The following is a 20,411-nucleotide window of genomic DNA, read 5'->3' as shown; positions in this document are numbered from 1 at the left end:
ATTCCCAATACTACTATGTGGTAAACACAAGCTTTAATTTCAGGCCACCTTAACCTGTTCTCTTTATTTACCCATATGTGCCACATATATGCAGAAGGATTTACATTCAAAGGAATACGCATAGTAAGTGATGGGCATTATAAGCGATGCCCATTATGAGAGTACGGAGGAGAGATCACTGATACCCCAGAATGAGTCCATTATCAATCCTGGATTAGAGTGGTCAGGTACTAGGTTTCACTGAGACAATGGAATGAGCAATGTCCTGAGGAATGGGTAGACTTTGATAGGTAAATATGATAGGGAAAGACATTTTATTTGAGGAAAATAGATCCCAGCAGGAAATGTACCCTAAAGAAGCATGAGTAGATCATCTTGGCTAAAAAGGAAGGTTTCCTTTGGGAAGTCATGAAACAAAGTCCAAAGAAACTTGGGTTTGGACTCAAAAAATTCAATGCCAATGTAAAATGTTTGGTTTTAATACTTTGGGTAAGAGAAGACTGTAAAAAGGTTGCTTGGAGATAGATTAGAGAACCAGAGAAAGGAGGCAGGGAGGGTTTCTCAGAATGGCAGTCCAGGTGGTGGTGATGATGATGGTAGTAATACAATGAAATTAGATGAAAAGGAACTTATAAGGGAATAAGCCCTGTTCCAAGGAGATGTGGTCACTGATTGTAAATCATTCCAGGTATTATTCTAGGTGGAAGGACCTGGACTAATAAAGGTTATCCAATTTGTTTCGCTTAGACTCATCTGTTGACTGCTCAATTGCTGAAAGCTTGCTGTATACTTGGTCCTGTTCTGTTGTCTACAGATATAAAAAGTGAACCAGGCAGCTATACTCTTTGCTGCTGGGGACTCACCTTCTAGTGGATGATCTGGGGGCTGTGGCTTAGGTTGATACAGTGGGGACCTCATAGGGGAGAATTAGTTTTGTTTAAGAAGATAATTAGTTGGAGGTGAGATTTAGGTTGCCCAGGTTAGAAATGTAGATGAAGCAAGTGATAATAAAGAAATATTTTAGTAGGGAGATCAGACTTCGAGAAATTAGAAAGCCCTATAGGAGAAATCACTTTACTAGCATGTGAGATGAGTACAATTGTGCGGTAGTTTGAGCATTCTTTTGCATTGCCTTTCTTTGGAATTGGAATGAAAATTGACCTTTTCCAGTCCTGTGGCCACTGCTGAGTTTTCCAAATTTGCTGGCATATTGAGTGCAGCACTTTCACAGCATCATCTTTCAGGATTTGAAATAGCTCAACTGGAATTCCATCACTTCCACTAGCTTTGTTCATAGTGATGTTTCTAAGGTCCACTTGACTTCACATTCCAAGATGTCTGGCTCTAGATTAGTGATCACATCATCATGATTATCTGGGTCATGAAGATCTTTTCTGTACAGTTCTTCCGTGTATTCTTGCCACCTCTTCTTAATATCTTCTGCTTCTGTTAGGTCCATACCATTTCTGTCCTTTATCAAGCCCATCTTTGCATGAAATGTTCCCTTGGTATCTCTAATTTTCTTGAAGAAATCTCTAGTCTTTCCCATTCTGTTGTTTTCCTCTATTACTTTGCATTGATTGCTGAAGAAGGCTTTCTTATCTGTTCTTGCTATTCTTTGGAACTCTGCATTCAGATGCTTATATCTTTCCTTTTCTCCTTTGCTTTTTGCCTCTCTTCTTTTCACAGCTATTTGTAAGGCCTCCTTAGACAGCTTTTTGCTTTTTTGCATTTCTTTTCCGTGGGGATGGTCTTGATCCCTGTCTCCTGTACAGTGTCACGAACCTCATTCCATAGTTCATCAGGCACTCTATCTATCAGATCTAGTCCCTTAAATCTATTTCTCACTTCCACTGTATAATCATAAGGGATTTGATTTAAGTCATATCTGAATGGTCTAGCGGTTTTCCCTACTTTCTTTAATTTGAGTCTGAATTTGGCAATAAGGAGTTCATGATCTGAGCCACAGTCAGCTCCTGGTCTTGTTTTTGTTGACTGTATAGAGCTTCTCCATCTTTGGCTGCAAAGAATATATGTGAACTGTGAACTCGCTGACATTCAAGCTGGCTTTAGACAAGGCAGAGGAACCAGAGATCAAATTGACAACATCTGCTGGATCATGGAAAAAGCAAGAGAGTTCCAGAAAAACATCTATTTCTGCTTTATTGACTATGCCAAAGCCTTTGACTGTGTGGATCACAATAAACTGTGGAAAATTCTGAAAGAGATGGGAATACCAGACCACTTAACCTGCCTCTTGAGAAATCTGTATGCAGGTCAGGAAGCAACAGTTAGAAGTGGACATGGAACAACAGACTGGTTCCAGATAGGAAAAGGAGTACATCAAGGCTGTATATTGTCACCCTGCTTATTTAACTTATCTGCAGAGTACATCATGAGAAACGCTGGACTGGAAGAAACACAAGCTGGAATCAAGATTGCTGGGAGAAATATCAATAACCTCAGATATGCAGATGACACCACCATTATGGCAGAAAGTGAAGAGGAGCTAAAAAGCCTCTTAATGAAAGTGAAAGAGGAGAGTGAAAAAGTTGGCTTAAAGTTCAACATTCAGAAAACGAAGATCATGGCATCCGGTCCCATCACTTCATGGGAAATAGATGGGGAAACAGTAGAAACAGTGTCAGACTTTATTTTTTTGGGCTCCAAAATCACTGCAGATGGTGACTGCAGCCATGAAATTAAAAGATGCTTACTCCTTGGAAGGAAAGTTATGACCAACCTAGATAGTATATTCAAAAGCAGAGACATTACTTTGCTGACTAAGCTCCGTCTAGTCAAGGCTATGGTTTTTCCTGTGGTCATGTGTGGATGTGAGAGTTGGACTGTGAAGAAGGCTGAGTGCTGAAGAATTGATGCTTTTGAACTGTGGTGTTGGAGAAGACTCTTGAGAGTCACTGCAAGGAGATCCAACCAGTCCATGCTGAAGGAAATCAACCCTGGGATTTCTTTGAAAGGAATGATGCTAAAGCTGAAGCTCCAGTACTTTGGCCACCTCATGCGAAGAGTTGACTCATTGGAAAAGACTCTGATGCTGGGAGGGATTGTGGGCAGCAGGAGAAGGGGACAACCAAGGATGAGATGGCTGGATGGCATCACGGACTCAATGGATGTGAGTCTGAGTGAACTCCGGGAGTTGGTGATGGACAGGGAGGCCTGGCATGCTGCGATTCATGGGGTTGCAAAGAGTTGGACACGACTGCGCGACTGAACTGAACTGATAGGAGAAATGAATGGAGAAGGAAATGGCAACCCACTTTAGTATTCTTTCCTGGAGAATTCCACGGACTGAGGAGCTTGGTGGGTTGTGGTCCGTGGGGTTGCAAAGAGTCGGACACAACTGAGTGACTAACACACAGGAGAAGTGAAAAGGCATTCTTTTCATAATGTCCCTGTACATGCCCCTTGAGTCTGCTTTTATCTTTAGTTTTATCCTAGTCTCTAAATTCACATTTCTCATGCACTTTATGGTGTCACTAAATTTTTGCCTATCAAGGAAGTGTAAGATTTGAATAATTCTATTTGCTTGTAGCACAGGAAGATAGCCAACTATGTTTGATTGCTTCAGAAGAGTTATGAAATTTTTTATTCCATGAAATTCTTTAGGGCAGTGCACCTCAAAATTTAATGTGCACATAAATCACCTTAGGATCATGTTAAAATGCAGCTTTGGATTCCATATATCTGGGTGGGGCCTGCAATCCTGCATTTCTAAGTTCCTAGGTACTGCTGCTCTCGGTAGGCCTCAGATCTAATCTTGAAGCTATGGCATCATTGTATTATTAAGTCTCACATTGCTCTCTACCATTACTGTTACTGAAAACTACTTTTTGCATCTTGGAGGTAAAAACATATTAGGACAAAGATGATAAAAACAAAGGAATGTAAACTTTGTGGGAGAAAAGGCATGTAAAAGTTTGCTATATAGCCAAGAATATGATATCAGTGACCAAAAAGAAGGGCAGCTGTGTTACGGGAAATGACTTCCAGGTTGGGTAGTCCACAAAAGTTTCATAGAAAAGGAGGCTTTTGAGCAGGTCAAGATTACAGTAGGGAAAGAAGAAAAGAAAAAAAAAATCAAGAGTTAGAAGATAACATCAGTGCCATATTATTTTGATTACTGTAGATTTGTAACACATTTTGATAGCTTAGTGCCAAGCCACCTATCATTAATCTGATCTCTCAAAATTTTTTGTTTGTTGTTTTGTTTTGGTTTTATGTGAGCCTTACATCATCATGAAGTTTCAGAAAAAAAAATGTATTGAGAATGATCGTATTTCATTAAGTTTAAGGATTATTTGAGGCGGTATTGACATTTTTTTCTAAGGCTAAGTTTTTCTGTTTCTCCATTTATTATAGTCATCCTCTTCCGTAGAAGCCATTGCCTTCTCCGAGAAGTTGACAGTCTTCTGGAAATAGTTTCCTTTTGGGTAGATTTTTGTTGTTGTTGTTAGCTCCTATATGTAATTCTTTCTTTACTGTTATTAATGATTTTTTTGTGTGTGTGACTGACTTTTACATGCCTAGTATTACCTTTGCTTTTGGGAATTATACCCTCTAGTAAGGAACTATCTTTTCTTCAACTTTTACCTCCAAGTGTTATAGCTACTATAGTTTATTTCTCTATTACGTTTTCTAATCAGTTATTGCTGATACACAGGAAAAACTCCTGGAGTTTGTATACTTAACATGTACATTTATTTCACATAAAGCTTACTAAGCTTTATTGGAATGATTCTTTGGGGTTTTTCACATAAATAATAACATTTAAGAGTGCCATAATAATTTTCTCATTTGTGCCCCATTTGTTTTTCTCATGCATTTCTAAATGCATTGGTCAGAACTTCATAAAATGCTTAATCATAAAGTTAATGTGAATAACTTAGTCTTTTGTTTTGTTTTGTCTTCTGTGGCTTTATAGTCAGATCAATGTTATTAAATCAATATTTTAATTCATCTTCTCTATCAAAATAATTTAATATTTGTGTTCAATTTTGGTTAAAAACTTATAATTCTGGATTATAATTTTTCCTTGATGACTAAACTTTTCAACTCCTGAGTTCTTCTAGTTTCATTTCTTCTCTTGAACTTTTCAGGACAGACATATGGGTGACATCTTAATTTTATCCCTCAGATTTCTGAGATTCTTATACACACATTCAAAAAATGTGTTAGGTATAAAATTGTTGGGCCACAACTTTTTCTTAGAAAACAATCTTAACATAGTTGTTCCATTGATTATGCCATTTACAGGAATATGAGACTGGGATAAGTTTGTTTCTTTGTAGAATAATCATTTTCCCCCTACCATGAATGGCAGAGAGACTGAATGCCAGCTCTCTGGTCTCAGATCAAAAGATGTATAGAAAAGGACACATTAGCTAAGCTGCAATTAGGTCCTCAGGATTTGGGCACTTCCATGAAGCTTGGGGTGATGACACGTTGCATTATCCAGGTAGCTTCTGCTTTTCCCAGGCATGCTTGGGTGGTAGCTTGTTTATAGAAACAGATAGAAAGCTTAAAGACTTCTGGTGGGTAAGATAAATAAGGAAGAAGTGTAATCCAAGGTACACCTTGAGATATAATATGTTTGCCAGGTCAAGGAATGGTAGTTGGAAAGAATTCACTCAAAAAAACAGCATGAATGCACAGCACAGAGATGGAAAAGCAGGCCATCTCACAAAAGTAATCCACAGGGTACATGAAGGGAATAGCTGGAGCTGAGGCCAAGCCAGTGGATGGGGCCAGTTGCAGCGATGCCTTAAGAAAAATGGGTGTTACTCTGAAGGTAATAATCACCTAAACCAATGAGGAAGCATCCAAAGTGAAAAAGTGCCACTAGTCCTGTACTTCAGATTTATTATGCTGGTGGTCTGCATGGAATTTTGAGGGCAGGCCATTTGGAAGCCTAGAGGAGAGACAAAGCTCTGGAGTTGGGCAATAGAAATGGATCAGAGACAAATGAAGCATATGTTTTGGTGTTTGAATTGACAAGATATGTAAGAAATGTGAAGGCAGAGAGAGACAGAGGAACCAAGATGACTCCTGTTTCCTGGGCATATACAGAAGTCTAAACAGACAGTTGTAAATAGGAAGTTTCCAGTTGAGAGAAAACTCTGGGCTGGTGAAATAGAATGGGCCTGTGTAAATGGGAGACAGTGAGGTTATTCAGAGAGAGATGATGAAAGGTGAAGCAAGAAGTGAAAGTTGAGGCCAAACACAACAAAGAAGTTGGATGAGTCAAGAGCTGAAAACCCACCTAGGATTTGCAAGTTAAGCAATTATTAGTGACCACTGCTTGAGGAGTTCCAGTTCAGTGGGGGAGTAGAAGGCAAGTAACAAGGATTTTGAGAGAAATTAGGAAAGAGGCCTCATGTTCTTCTAGAAGCCAGAGGCAAAAGGAAAAGAGAAGCGCGTAGGTACCTGATGTAGAACTAGGAATTTTGTTTGCTTAATTTTTAAGAATGTAACTAAGGAAGCAAGTCCCCAAATTAAGTTTGGCTTATCCTGAATCTCCAAGTTACTTTTTATTTTATTTCTTTGACTGAACCATAGGATCTGCCTGCATTTCCAGTAATTTACTTTTTCTTCTTTTATCTTCTAAATATTTACATTTTCCCCCAAAAGTTGTTCAATTATATTTTAATACTTTTCATCTTACTAACTCTGCTTGTTAGAGAAAAAACAGAATTTCACTGAAATCAGCAACCTAGAATTGGAAGACATCTTGGATCAATTTGTCTAACCTATTCTTCCAAAGTTGTAATTTCCTTTCAGCATCCTTAACATATTTCCAGTGACAGTAAGCTACTACTTCAAAGGCAAGTCAATCACTTTGGTTGGACATACCACACCTAATAGCATGTCTGTGTTAATTCAGAAGGCATGTGTTAAACTGCAAGTAATAGATGACTCCAAGTCAAAACTGTTTCAACAAAGATGAAAATATTTTATCGAATAAGAATTGCTCAAGCAGGCAAGTTTCAGAGTTTGTAAAATCAGTGTTTCAACACAATATCAAAGACCCAGGATTTTTTCCATCTTTTTACTCTGCCGTTCTTAGTGTATCTGCTTAGCTTCCTCACTGTCACAGTATGGCTGCCAGTACTCCGGGCATCACACACAATCATTAGATGTCTAGCAGAAGGAAGCAGGACATGCCCCGTTTAGTATCTTTTTGTTGTTACTGAGGATACCTTTTCCATGCATCCTGGAAACTATCAGGAGAAAACTATCTGGAGACTCCCACCTCAGTATCACATAAATAGCAAAGGGCATGGATAATGAGCTACACAGTCTGGGTTTGTATTCTAGTTCTAATTTTATACTTCCTTAAGCCTCTCTCAGAGAAGGCAATGGCACCCCACTCCAGTACTCTTGCCTGGAAAATCCCATGGACGGAGGGGCCTGGTAGGCTGCAGTCCATGGGGTCGCTAAGAGTTGAACATGACTGAGCGACTTCACTTTCACTTTTCCCTTTCATGCATTGGAGAAGGAAATGGCAACCTACTCCAGTGTTCTTGCCTGGAGAATCCCAGGGATGGCAGAGCCCAATGGGCTGCTGTCTGTGGGGTCGCACAGAGTTGGACACGACTGAAGCGACTTAGCAGCAAGCCTCTCTAGCTCTCAGTTTTCTGAACTTCAAAACTTTCATACTCATACAACTTACCTCATAGGGTCTGTTGTTGGAATTAGCAAAGTACTTTAGAAAGTGCCTGGCATACAATAAGTGCTCAGTAAGTTTTTATTATTATGCATTCAAGAATCTTAATTGAGCTACGTGCCCTTCACTTAATCAGTTACTGGCAAAAGAAATGGGGTTATTCTGATTGGCTTTGAAAACTTAATATTTATCCCTGAAATGGGGGGCTAACAATGTGTGTCTACATACAGATATATGAATAAATCTTGGGCTCTATTAACTGAGATAGGAGAAAGGATGGATGGCTCTTGGGGAGACAACAAATGGTGTTAACCATGCAAGGCACAATTTGCCGTTTGTTGTCACTCCATTCATTTGCAGACTTTGGTAATATTGGGAGAAGGAATTGTAAGCAAAGACAGTATTATGGTTGATATATACTAGTGATACATTGAAATACACACATTCTAAGTAGATTCATGCTTGAATCCTGCTAACTAAAACCTGCAAATACATTTTAAATACCTAACAATTAGTTTCAATATCATTCCAAGTAGCAGTTTAAAAGAACTTGTATTTTTATATCAATTTTCAAAGCTTTATTTACTTACCTTTTCCCATTCAATTCTCACAGCAGTCGGGTGATGAATGATAGGGTTGGTATGATTACCATCATGCGGATGATGAAATTGAGGTTCTTCAAAATCTGGTGGGAACTCTGGATACAGAGGTAAGAAGTAGCAGGAATAATACTTAAATTCAGATAACCCATTTCCTAATAGGAAGTCTTTCTCCTCTCTCACAGTGCCTTTCTTATATACTAAAGACATTCTGAAATGCTTTCTTTAGTCGCCATTAGCAGTGGCTCACTTCAGTCTTACAGCCAAAGATTAAACACAATGTGCCAAGTATGTGCCAGACTGTGTGGGCACAGTGCTAACCATGATACTCTGAGCACCATTTATTCTCAGAGACGTCGACACACACAGTTACGTGTCACAGTTCCATGGAGGGTTATCTGGAGTCTTGTATTATTATGAACATTCTTTCTTCAAGTGCTCAGTATTGATTGCTAACTTCTAATTTTTTTTTTTTTGATTGGCACTGGGCTGTTTGGCACTCTGGTCCCAGGGAATATGATCTATGAGAAAGCTTTTCACAAAAAGGACTGATCACATAAGAAAAACAGTTTCATCCCAGAAAGGTAAAATTTGGATAAGCCCTCATTTAAAGCTAGGTAAAACTGCCCGTAACTTACAATTTTTCTTAAAAAAATTTTTTTCATAATCAGTGGAATGGGGTGGTTAGTGACCTTTAAAGAACTTTAATTACCATTTCATTAGAAAGTATTTGGCAGGTTTTGTAAGACTGCTGTAATCATTGTTATTTACATCATGGTATGTGCAATGTCTCTGCCAGAGACCCCAGCTGGGGCCCCTGCCCTCTGGACATCTGGCTAAATGATTCTACACCCCATTTCCTTGGTTTGTGACAGCCCAATAGGCCTCCTTGTGATTTCTAAGTATTTCTAGAACTTACTTTTTCATGATTTTCTTTGCCTTTATGCTCTAAGATCCCACAATACTGAGGGTCTGCTCCAAACGAACAAGATATGAGGCCTCAATCTCTTCACCGGTTTCTAAAACAACAAAAAGAAAAATAAAACCCAAATCATTCACTCTAAACATTTTATGAGTTGAATCACCCTCCTGAGGATTTGGGGATCCACAGGGCCAGTCTACACTGAGAATCATGTAGACTCCCACTGTCATATCCTGTCTGGAATAAATGGAACATTACTCCTCCTCTCTCAGACACCTGATTGCTTCATGCCCAAGGTCCCACATTCTCATGTTTTATTTTCAGGTACTTGTTAGGGTACTTTTTCTTACTCTTCTTTTTCTAGGAGGAAATCAGGTGTCAATGGCTAGCATCAAATCGTGTCTGTCCATTTTTTTACATTTGTAATTCACCTTGTTCAGTGTCTGAACTTAAAGTATTGACATATGAAAAGCTTACTTGGCCCAATTTTCTATTTTCCGAGGTGAAACCATAAATTAGAACAGAGGTTGGCAAACTATGGCTTATGGGCCATATCTGGCCACACTCATTTATTACCATTTTTTGGCATCCTTTTTAAAAATTTTTATTTTATACTGGAGTTTATAGGTGATTTACAATGTTATGTTAGCTTCAAGTGTACATCAAAGTGACTCAGTTATACATGTAGGCCCTGCTTGATTATTTATTTTGTATACATTAGTGTGTATATTTATATTAATCCCAACCTTCTAATTCATCTGCCCACTCCCCCCACCACATTTCCCCTTTGGTTACCATATGTTTGTCTTCTAAGTCTGTGAGTCTATTTCTGTTTTGTAAGTATGTTCATTTTCTAGATTCCATGTATAAGAGATAACATGATATTTGTCTGTCTCCCCTACTTTACTTAGTATGGTCATCTCTATGTGCATCAAAGGCTGGTTTCACATTCATTACAACTGCTGAATTGAACAGTTGCAACAGAGACCACCAAGCCCATTAAGCCAAAAGTACTTGCAATCTGGCCCTTCACAGAGGAAGTCTGCCTTGATATAGGCAACTCTGTTAGAGGTACTTTACCAGGACCTAAGGCTTTACTATTGGAAAAGGAAATGGCAACCCACTCCAGTATTCTTGCCTGGAGAATCCTATGGACAGAGGAGCCTGGTGGGCTGCTGTCCATAGGGTCGCATAGAGTCGGACACGAGTAAAGCGACTTAGCATGCATGCATGCATTGAAGAAGGAAATGGCAACCCACTCCAGTATTCTTGCCTGGAGAACCCCAGGGACGGAGGAGCCTGGTGGGCTGCCATCTTTGGGGTCGCACAGAGTTGGACACAACTGAAGCAACTTAGCAGCAGCAGCAGCAGCAGCAAGGCTTTACTATTTATGGCATTTTCATACACCTCATATATCTTGATCATCTAGAACCTCTGAAATACCTAGTCTCGTTTTATAGTAAGAAAATTGGAAGGTGACTAGCCCAAGATTACACAGGTAGTATGCGACAGATCTGGGATTAGTACAGGTTGACCGGTTCACACCTTCCAGAGGATGCCCTTTGGAGAGCAGGGGAACTGATCTGCCACTGAAAAAGGAGAGACTCACTTGTCTTCCAGCTCTTGTGATGGTAGAAGATGGGTCATTTTTGTTTGGCCCTATTCTGCTCACTCCTGAATTCTTGAGGTACATTTGCCAGCTCACTCCCCCTCCTCTAATCTACCAGTGGGTAGGAGAATCTAAAATGGAAATGAGACAACTGCAGCTTAGTTCTTTTTAACTCTGCACTCATATGGAGTAGGAGTAGAAGGCATGGAAATGCCCGAGGGTCCACGAGTTAGAGAAGGATGCAAAGGTGTCTCAGAGCCCAGCTCCTGCTTTGGATTTGGAACTGTTGGCTTTGCCATCTCACTCTGAATTCAGTGCTCTTCCCGCTATAATAAGAAGCACACTGCCGGACAGTGATAGCACAAAGCGAAGTGTTAGCCACTCAGACATGTCTGACTCTTTGCAACCCCTTGGGCTGTAGCCCACCAGGCTCCTCAGCCCATGGGACTTTTCCCAGGCAAGAATATTAGAGTGGGTTGCCATTTCCTTCTCCAGGGGAGCTTACCGACCCAGGGATCGAACCCAGGTCTCCCACACTGCAGACAGATTCTTTACCATCTGAGCCACCAGGGAAGACGGTGACGACCCAAATGATTTATAATGCAAGGAAAATGCAAAGAAGAGATGAAATTGTGTACTGGTTTCCAACTGTGACCATCCTCAATTCCTTCCCTCTCTGTAGATGCATGGTGCTCCTCCCATCAGGTGGGTGGCAGAGTCTAATTCCTTTCCGCTTGGATATGAGTGATCTGTGGACAGGTTTGAGGTGGAAGAGCCATGCTGGAACTTCTGACATGTCTCAGGGTATAAAAAACCCTCTGCTTAGGTCTCTTAGAAAGCTCAGCCTGAGACATTCCCTCTCAGAAACTAGCTGTCATGCTGTGAGAAATGAAAGCCACATTTCTTGAAAGGCTGCAGACAGGTATTCTAGTCAAAGGCCCCAGCTCATCTCTCACCAACAGCCAGCATCAGCATCCACCCATGTGAGAGTGCCATCTTGGATGGCCAGTCCAGTGGCGTCTTTGAATGACAGTCTGAGATATCTTGAGTGGGAAGCGCCCAGACAACCCATAAAATTGTGGTAGTTAACATATTGTTGTTTCAAGCAACCACATTTTCTTGCATAGTCATATGCAGCTATTCTGTGTGTGCTCAGTCACATCTGACTCTTTGAGACCCCATGGACTGTCACCTGCCAGGATCCTCTGTTCATGGAATTTCCCAGGCAAGAATACCGGTGTGGGTTGCCATGTCCTCCTCCAAGGGATCTTCCTGACTCAGGGGTCAAACCCACATCGCCTGCATCTCCTGCACTGGCAGGCAGATTCCTTACCACTGCACCACCTGGGAAGCAAAAGGCTTAGGAAGAAAAAGATAATTTAGTAACACACAAGAAAAATGCACATATTTTATGAAACCAGTCAAATCAACCAAGGAATCCACTGTTTGATTACCATCAGAAAAGAGAATCCCCTCAATGGAAATTTGCTATATGACTTAGGGAACTCAACCCAGGGTTCTGGAACAACCTAGAGGAGTAGGAAGGGGTGGGAGGTGGGAGAGAGGTTCAAGAGGGAGGGAACATTTGTATACCTATGGTCGATTCATGTTGATCTATGGCAGAAATCAATACAGTATTGTAAAGCAGTTATCATTCAATTAGAAATAAATTTAAAAAAAGAGTGTATGGCAGAAGAGCTTCCTGGGAATGACAGCCAAGAAGATAAAAAAGAAAAAAGAATCCCGTAAGGGTACTGTGTGGAGAAGGCGACGGCAGCCCACTCTAGTACTCTCGCCTGGAAAACCCTATGGACGGAGGAGACTGGAAGGCTGCAGTCCATGGGGTTGCAAAGAGTCAGACACGACTGAGCGACTCCACTTTCACTTTTCACTTTCATGCATTGGAGAAGGAAATGGCAACCCACTCCAGTGTTCTTGCCTGGAGAATCCCAGGCACGGAGGAGCCTGGTGGGCTGCCATCTATGGGGTCACACAGAGTTAGACACAACTGAAGCGACTTAGCAGCAGCAGCAGCAAAGGTACTGTGACAAAACAAGGTTTCAGGTTCCTTCTACCTCTTAATCCTTTTGGGGGAGAGGTGAGGATGGAAGGACAGGTAAGGAGTGAGTTGTGTGCAGGAGGGAAGAGGCCCTTTTAGAACAATAATGCCTCAAGGTCATATTCATCATTAGCAAGAGACGGTTTCCTCTTGCAGAGACTTCAAGCACAAGAATCTTATCCTACTTCTGGGGAAAATTAAAGAAGTACTGAACAGAAATTTCTAAACACCTCCCTGGGACCGAGCCAAGGATGAGGGTCGGCAGAAGTCTGACTTAGAGAAGTAGACCCTTGCTTGGGGGAAGGACTGGGGGGAAAAGGGAGAAGAGGAATGTTGGAGAGACTCCAGGTACTGGCAGGTTTCCATCCGAGCTCACTGTGGATGCCCTGAAAGGCAGTCTTACAGGAAGGGGGAAGAAATATTTTGTTCTAGCTTCTGTTCTTCACATGTACTCCCAACCGGCTAATAAAAATAAAATTGTTTATACACCCCACAGTGAGTGGATTGTGTCCACGCTTTACAATCTCATTAGTGTCTAGATTTGAATGAGCTTGTTTTTCTCACAGAAAGAAGGATGTCCATCTTGTGGAATGAGAGGTGACTGAAAATGTCTTCCTTTGAGTTTAGAAGAAATAAGGACGTCCCAATACTGTTTATTGAATTTTGAAAAGGGTGTGTGTATGTGCATGTAAGAACAAGGTCAATGCTCTGGAAAAATAAGCTTCGGTCTTTCCTTCTTCAACATTTCCCACCCTCACCCCAAGCTTGTTGCTTTCACTTTTTCTTTTTCCCTCCCTCCTAGTGCTGGGTGTGCCATTCATCCATCCAAACGTACTCTGCACTTTCTCCTACTCTGCCCAGAAAAGCTGACTTGTAAGAACTTTTATCAATGGACTCCCTTGCACTGGTTGAGGTCAGCCACTGGGGGGCCCTGGAGACAGACGGAAGGGACGGAACAAAGTGAGATCAGGGTATACATACCCCTGACTGTCTCTCCGCAGTCACCTTGGGCCTGTGGTGTCCCTATCTAAAGGTCAAGCTTGTGTCACGACAGCCCTCTCTGTGTGACACTCTCACCATGGGTCTCAGGAAGGGTTGCTAACCCTCCTTAGGCCCAGGACTGGTGCTTACATTATCCCAGGGTGCTGCACTAACCCTTGTGGCTTCCTCTCAACTCTCTCAACAAACACTTTATTAAATTATCATGAAATGATCCTAATTTGAGCATGCCATCTATTTCCTGCAGAGAACCTGACGGATACACTGTTCTACACTATTGATTATTTACCTTTTAATATCAGTTTGCACAGGTTTTTCTCTACATGGGCTGTTTGTTTGTGATTTGAAGTCCCACCCTGGCACCACAAGGACTTTGGTCCCTAGGAATTTCAAGGGTAAATGATCAGATGGAGCTTGCATTGGTGAAAGAAGAAAAAGCAAGAAAATTTAAACCTGTCCCTCAGGAATCACACCCAAAAGAAGTCATCCACTTAATCTAACATTAATGTTATGTAGTTCCCCGCCCCACACTTTCATTAAAGCGTTAAGCGAGGTGAGGGTGAAGCACTCACTCTTCCTTCTGCCACGCTTGGGATAGAAGAGAATACATGGAGATTCAGGGGGTGGAGGTGGGATGGAGGTGGGTTGGGTATCAAACACACCAAGACAAGCCTTTTCTGTTTTGTAATTGTTCTAGGATCAACCAAGACTATAACACAGCATCTAGAGGTGGAAAATATAAGTTTTCAGTATAATTTCTGCCTTCTCTGTCATAAATTTTTAACCATTTAAAGTATGGTTAACCAATTTAAAGTATAGTATAGTTTTAACCAATTAAGTATAGTTAATTTTCAGTGTTGTGTTAGTTCAGGTGTACAGCGAAGGGATTCTACCTCTCTGTAGACAGAGAGCTAGAAAGATAGAGATAGATATATCTATTCTTCTGATGTAACTTTGTTAGTTTCAAAACCATTGTTTTCTCACAAGATTTGAGGGATGTTGGTGGAGCTGTTGAAGCTACCCTGAATAATCTCTGAGTTTCTAAACGGAAGACCTCCTCAGCAGTTAACAGGAAAGTGAGAGACTAGATCACATTGGTTGCTGTCTCTCCATTCTCCAGCTGCCCTCTACTGCTTAGGATGCGATGTCAGACCTTAGCCTGGCATTGAAACCCCCACTGTCTGGATCAAGGCTGTCATGTGACCCTTATTCCCATGCCTAGCCCCTCTTTTATCTCGCCTCCCACTATTCTTCCATGTAGATTAATCTTCAGCCACATCAGGCAATTCTGTTGTTTCCAAGCATGCTACAAAGTTTCTGCCTTGTATATGGGCCACCTCAGGGCCTTTCCTGAGCTTTCCTGCCAGCTCAAGTTCCCTTCCCTTACACGCCCAGCCTTCCCACTGGCTAGTGAGCTATTGGGGGAAAAGGTGCTTGAGTTTTTCATTTTGTGCCTCTTTCCTGCATAGCCCTGTACCTTGCATGTTCTAAGCCTCCTCAAAAGAGAGTGTGGATCCAAATGGCAGCTTTTCAGGAACTGTTTTTAATTTTCTTTGTTTGAGAAGAACAGGCAAAGTGAAGGTTCAGAAATGAGAGAGGTTAAGTGGCAAGGGTTCTGTATTGCAGGGCAAGCCTTAACTCTTCCCTCTCAAAGCAACATCTGTCTGTCTACCCAGAGATTCATCTCCATGTCTCTAGTGGACCACATTCATGAACACCTCTAAGGACAAGGATTCAGTCTAGGTGAAAGATAAATCTTGAGGGACTTCCCTGGTGGTCCAGTGGCTAAGACACTAAGCCCCCAAGCCCCCTCTGAATGTAGGGGCCCAGGTTCAATCCCTGGTCAGGGAATTAGATCCCACATGCCATAACCAAGTGTTCATCATATCCCCCAACTAAAGATCTCATGTGCTGCAACTAAGACCTGGTGTGGTCAAATAGATATTTACTTAGATAGATTTTTTTTTTTTTTTTTTTTAAAGAAAGAAATCAGTATTGTCATTTGCTGCTGCTGGTGGTATCTGCTCAGTCACGTCTGCCCTGTGGTCTGTCCATGGAATTCTCCAGGCAAGCATACTGGAGTGGGTTGCCATTCCCTGATCCTCCCAACCCAGGGACTGAACCTGGGTTTCCTGCATTGCAGGCAGATTCTTTATCATCTGAGCCACCAGGGAAACGCTCATTAAACACAGACTCCATTTAAGATTGATAATGTGAAAGCTTTCCAAGGTACTGTTGGGGAGGGGATACTTTCTTTCATGGTTTTCCCATATTTATCTGGGTAAAGAAGGAAGACAATTAGATTCAGGAGAAATCCAGAAATTCGAGACAGAGAGCTTGAAAGTTTGAACCGTTTTCCTTTTCTGGTTGGGAAAATATGCTCTTCTGGTGTTTGATGTTCCAAAGAGATCCCTCCAGCAAGGAGTTAAGGTCGGATGTGGCCTAGTGCCCAGTGAGATCCAGTGGGAGGCCAAAGGAAGGCAGTGGATGAAGCAGTGCGGAAAATGTTCTTTCCAAATTTTACTTATTCCCCCAAGATGGGCCCCTGCTCTAACATTTACCCTGTGCCTTATAATAGCATTTGGGGAATCATTAAAAGCTTTTGGTGTCACTATTTTAATTAAGAGTGAAAGTCCTGCATGGGCCAGACACAGTGAGGCTCTGTTACTAGGGGTCACTGGGGAGAAATGGAATGTCAAGTAAGTGCAGACTCTTGGCTGCAGAGTCCTAGAACCCCTTACTTAAAGCATGCTTCAGAAGATTACTTCATCTAGCCAGGACAGTGAACTTGATACACTAAAATGAAAGGTGGCTCATTCTCTCGAAGTCTGTATCTGTATCCTTACCTCTATCGATAACATTTATGTCCACTGAAATGCTGCAGTACATGGTCAAACAATGAATGAGTTTATGTTTTTTGATAAAGATTGCAAAAGTGTTGTGTGACATTGGATCTGTAAAAAGCTAGACTCAAATCTTAAAATATGACTGATGACAGCTGCTGCCACATTTGGAGCCTTAATTTTTAAGCTTCATCCTTGGATCCCTTGCTTGCGTAAGATACACAAATGGCAGCCAGGGAGGCAATACAACACATAGCATCGTATCATCTTTCAAGACTGTGCAACTGTATTGTTTTCTTAACAAACGCTACTTTGAGAGTATACTTTCTTCAGGCCACCTCTCTTCACCTTTTATGATAAACAACACAACCCTTTTTTTTCAAATCCTTCATTTATTGTGATGTACAATTGCTAAATGAGCAGATTCTGTAAGCCAACCCCACTCTCCCAGCTTTGGAGGGGATCCAGGGATATTTACTTTAAGTACAGTGCAGTCTTACTGTAATAAAATCCTGTATGCACAACATTTCCCAGTAACTGCTTATATTAGGATGCTAGGTACTTAGCCATTACCACTCTACCCAGGGTACACTGTATCAGAGGAAACACTAAACTTTAACTTTTTCCTCCTCTGGGAATCTGAGAGATCACTTTGCACAGATTAACATGTTATATACTCTATGCTCTGTAAAAATGGTTCTCCACTACAGATTTTAGTATGCTCTTCCTTGTCGATAGCTACGCCATAAAGACAGGGGTACAAACACAAACATGTGATGATTCTACATATATTTAGATAACACTTCAACATGCTAAAAGAAAAAGTAATTCACATACAACTTTGTACAGCCCAGCAGTACCACATTCAGGAAATACCTCCATAGCTGCAGGCACTAGTGTGTTAATGTCTTTGATTACTTTCATATGGTACACTTGGAATTGTTAAAACACAGCTGCCACACATCAGAAGGTACTAGAAACAATCTGTTGGACAATACAACAAAATGGGAGCAAATGAATTTCACAAATACCCCATGCTAGTTACTAGGGGATGATTAACATAAAAAAGGAAAAAAGAGCAAAAATTTTTAAAGTGCCAAACGCAACAGGAAATATCCCCAAAAGTCAGTGGTCTCTTTTTTGGTCTTAAACATCCTTTCAAAATATCCCTCCACTATATGCTTAATGGAAAAAAAATATGTATGGACAACCCCTAATATTGATTCATACAGTCTTTTCCCCCTCAAGATTATTTTACTTGTTAAGAGCAAAACTTGACAGTTTTGGAGGACTAATTATTTTCCAAAGGTAGAAAAATCTCCTTGCTAGAGCAAATCTCAGGGGTGCACTGGCTTCTTTCCCTAGCTTCTAAGTGCTGTGACAACATATCTAATGTAGGCAGTTACCTATTCTATTCTTAAAACTTTCCAGTGAAGATGATTCAGCAGTGTGTCTCAGAAGCTCGTTTGGTGTCAGACTAGCCACCTAAAAGGACTTGGAAAATATGAGACGTGATCCCAGTGGGTATGCAAAGTTGCTAAAACACAAGAGAGGAACTTGAATTCTGTCTGAAACTGAATCTCCGGTTACAAATATTTCTTAAAGCAAGCACAGGTTTCCTCAAAAGATCAGAGTTTCCTCAAAATACACAGATGGTTTTAGTGTTCCTAATGGAGTCAAAGGTTATCCTATGCATTGCTAATAGATCGCGAATTCTCTTTAGTGATGTATTGTTTCAGCAGCACTGGGTTAGAAGAGGCAAATTCTGAACAGTGGAGACACATGATGCTCTAGCCAAATGAACGTTTGCGTATTGATATGCGAAAAGTGTCAGTGTACAAAGATGTTAAAGACATGAATTTGAAAATGATCTGTCAACACAAACAAATCAAGATTATATACTAAGTTCAAAGCAGAAGTTTTCCTGGTTCTCATTTACCTGGAAAATGAGCAAGATAAAGAGTCTAGAGATACTGTTTTTTTCATGTTGACATTTGGTGAGCAGTTCCCCCCAATGCAGAGAAATTGCCAATGAATGTTTAAAATTAATTGATTCAACACATTCTTAAGGAGTACTTACTATATGCTAGGGAATGCAGCTAGGAGTAAGACAGACAAATAGCTTGGATTTTTGGATACTTACATTTTTGTTGGAGAAGAGACAGGCAATAGACAAGTAACTTAAAAAAAAATCAAACAAGGTAATTTTAGCTAATGATAAATGTCATTAAACCATAAAACTACATAGTGTGAAAGAGTGTCTGTGGGTGGAGAGATGGGCTGAAAAACTAACTGTATAGTCAGGGAAAGCCTCTCTGAAGAAAAGGAATTTAAGCTGAGATCTGAATGACAAGAAGGAGCCAACTTTGCAAAGCCTGGAGGGAGAACATTCCAGAGAGAGGAAGCAGCAAATGCAGAATCCCTCAGGTAAGAGCAAGCTTGGCAGGTTCGGGGACAAACAAGGCCAGTGAGGACTGAGGGCTGTTGGTGAGGGGAGCGATGCACTTTTATTTAAGCAGGCTGAGTATTTTTAGATTTTAGAGTTTGAGCTCAAAAAGATAATACGCGCTTTTTAGATATTGGAAACCATTTCTGATGATGGATACAATAGCTTTTGCCTGTTCTCCCAACTGTCAGAGAACAAATGTGTTTTCTCAGAAGTAAGGTCTATGCTCGCTTGGGCTTGCTGGCTCTCGCCGTAGCTTGTGAATGTTGGATTCCAGGTCCCTGCAAAGTCCCCGCCTTCCTGTGTGGTCAACTCTGGAAATCCATGGTCACGTATGCTCACAGATAACCCCCCACCACCTTGCGACTCTGTGATCCTCTTCCTCCTACAGTCGGGGCTGCTTCTATGGGAACGGCCCCCTTTGCTGGCCCCACCATGTCCCCAGGTTTGGGGTCACCTCTGCGGGGTATGGCCACTTCATTGCCTTGGGACAGCACTGGCATCTTCAAAAGGCACCAGTGGGCTACACCTCCACAGCATCCCCAAGATGCCCCAACCGCCAGAGTAGGAGAGAATGTTGCCTTTTGTGACACTGCCCTGTTTAGGGGCTCACAAACATGGTTACTTTGTCTTCCAGTTCAGTGATGGTCCTTTCAAGTCCTACTGACAATGCCACCAACTTCCATCCCCTCCACTGCCATCTTTAAACTCCCACATCACCTGTGCATGGGGTTCTAGCCAGGAGACCAAATGCAATGGGGGTCAGCCCTCTGCTCTCAGAGCTATCCCTCTCCTCTAACTGCAGATGCTTAGTGTCCAGCTCTCTGTCCCCCTAGATTCACCCCATCTTTGGAGTTACTCAAATATGTTTGATAAGCCTGTTCTTTCCAATTTTCCCATATGCCAGACACGGCAGATCCCCAATGGAGGACATAACTGTCTCAATTTCTCCTGTCCCAATCCCGGTGCATCTATGTCATCTCTGTCAAAGTCTCCATCTCCTCCTGGTTCACTGCCAAGGTCACTGTCATGGAGGAGCCCAGCAATGCATGAGCTTTCCCCTTGCTTAGGTCCCTGGAGCAGTTTATGGCCAGGATACCTGCAGATCTTTGTGCCTCTCTTGTGAGGAGATGACCTCCATCAATTTCAGATTCTATTCCAAGCCTGCAATAATTTTTTTCAGTCATGGAGATGACATTTTCTGGTTCTAAAAAGTTCTTTTCTGGGTCTCCTGTGTCCTTTATGGCAGC

General features: G+C 41.5%; 2 long non-coding RNA genes across 3 annotated transcripts in view; one reads left to right on the top strand and one right to left on the bottom strand.

Annotated features, from left to right (window-relative positions):
- LOC105607956 (uncharacterized) overlaps window positions 1–20,411 on the bottom strand; it is an 85,960-nt gene that overhangs the window by 55,954 nt on the left and 9,595 nt on the right. For both annotated transcript variants that reach the window (XR_001434026.4, XR_009599557.1), the window contains exons 4-5: window positions 9,203–9,302; window positions 8,275–8,381 (exon numbers count right to left, since the gene is read on the bottom strand). This is a non-coding gene — a long non-coding RNA (uncharacterized LOC105607956). The remainder of the gene's footprint in view (window positions 1–8,274; window positions 8,382–9,202; window positions 9,303–20,411) is intronic.
- The window catches only part of LOC121818641 (uncharacterized), a 28,503-nt gene continuing 16,387 nt past the window's right edge, over window positions 8,296–20,411 (top strand). Inside the window, exon 1 of the long non-coding RNA XR_006058663.2 lies at window positions 8,296–8,393. This is a non-coding gene — a long non-coding RNA (uncharacterized LOC121818641). The remainder of the gene's footprint in view (window positions 8,394–20,411) is intronic.

This window comes from Ovis aries, chromosome 2, assembly GCF_016772045.2.
Source record: "Ovis aries strain OAR_USU_Benz2616 breed Rambouillet chromosome 2, ARS-UI_Ramb_v3.0, whole genome shotgun sequence".
Lineage (NCBI taxonomy): Eukaryota > Metazoa > Chordata > Mammalia > Artiodactyla > Bovidae > Ovis > Ovis aries.
Note: the sequence above shows the minus strand (reverse complement) of the source record. Positions and strands in the feature narration are given on the sequence as shown.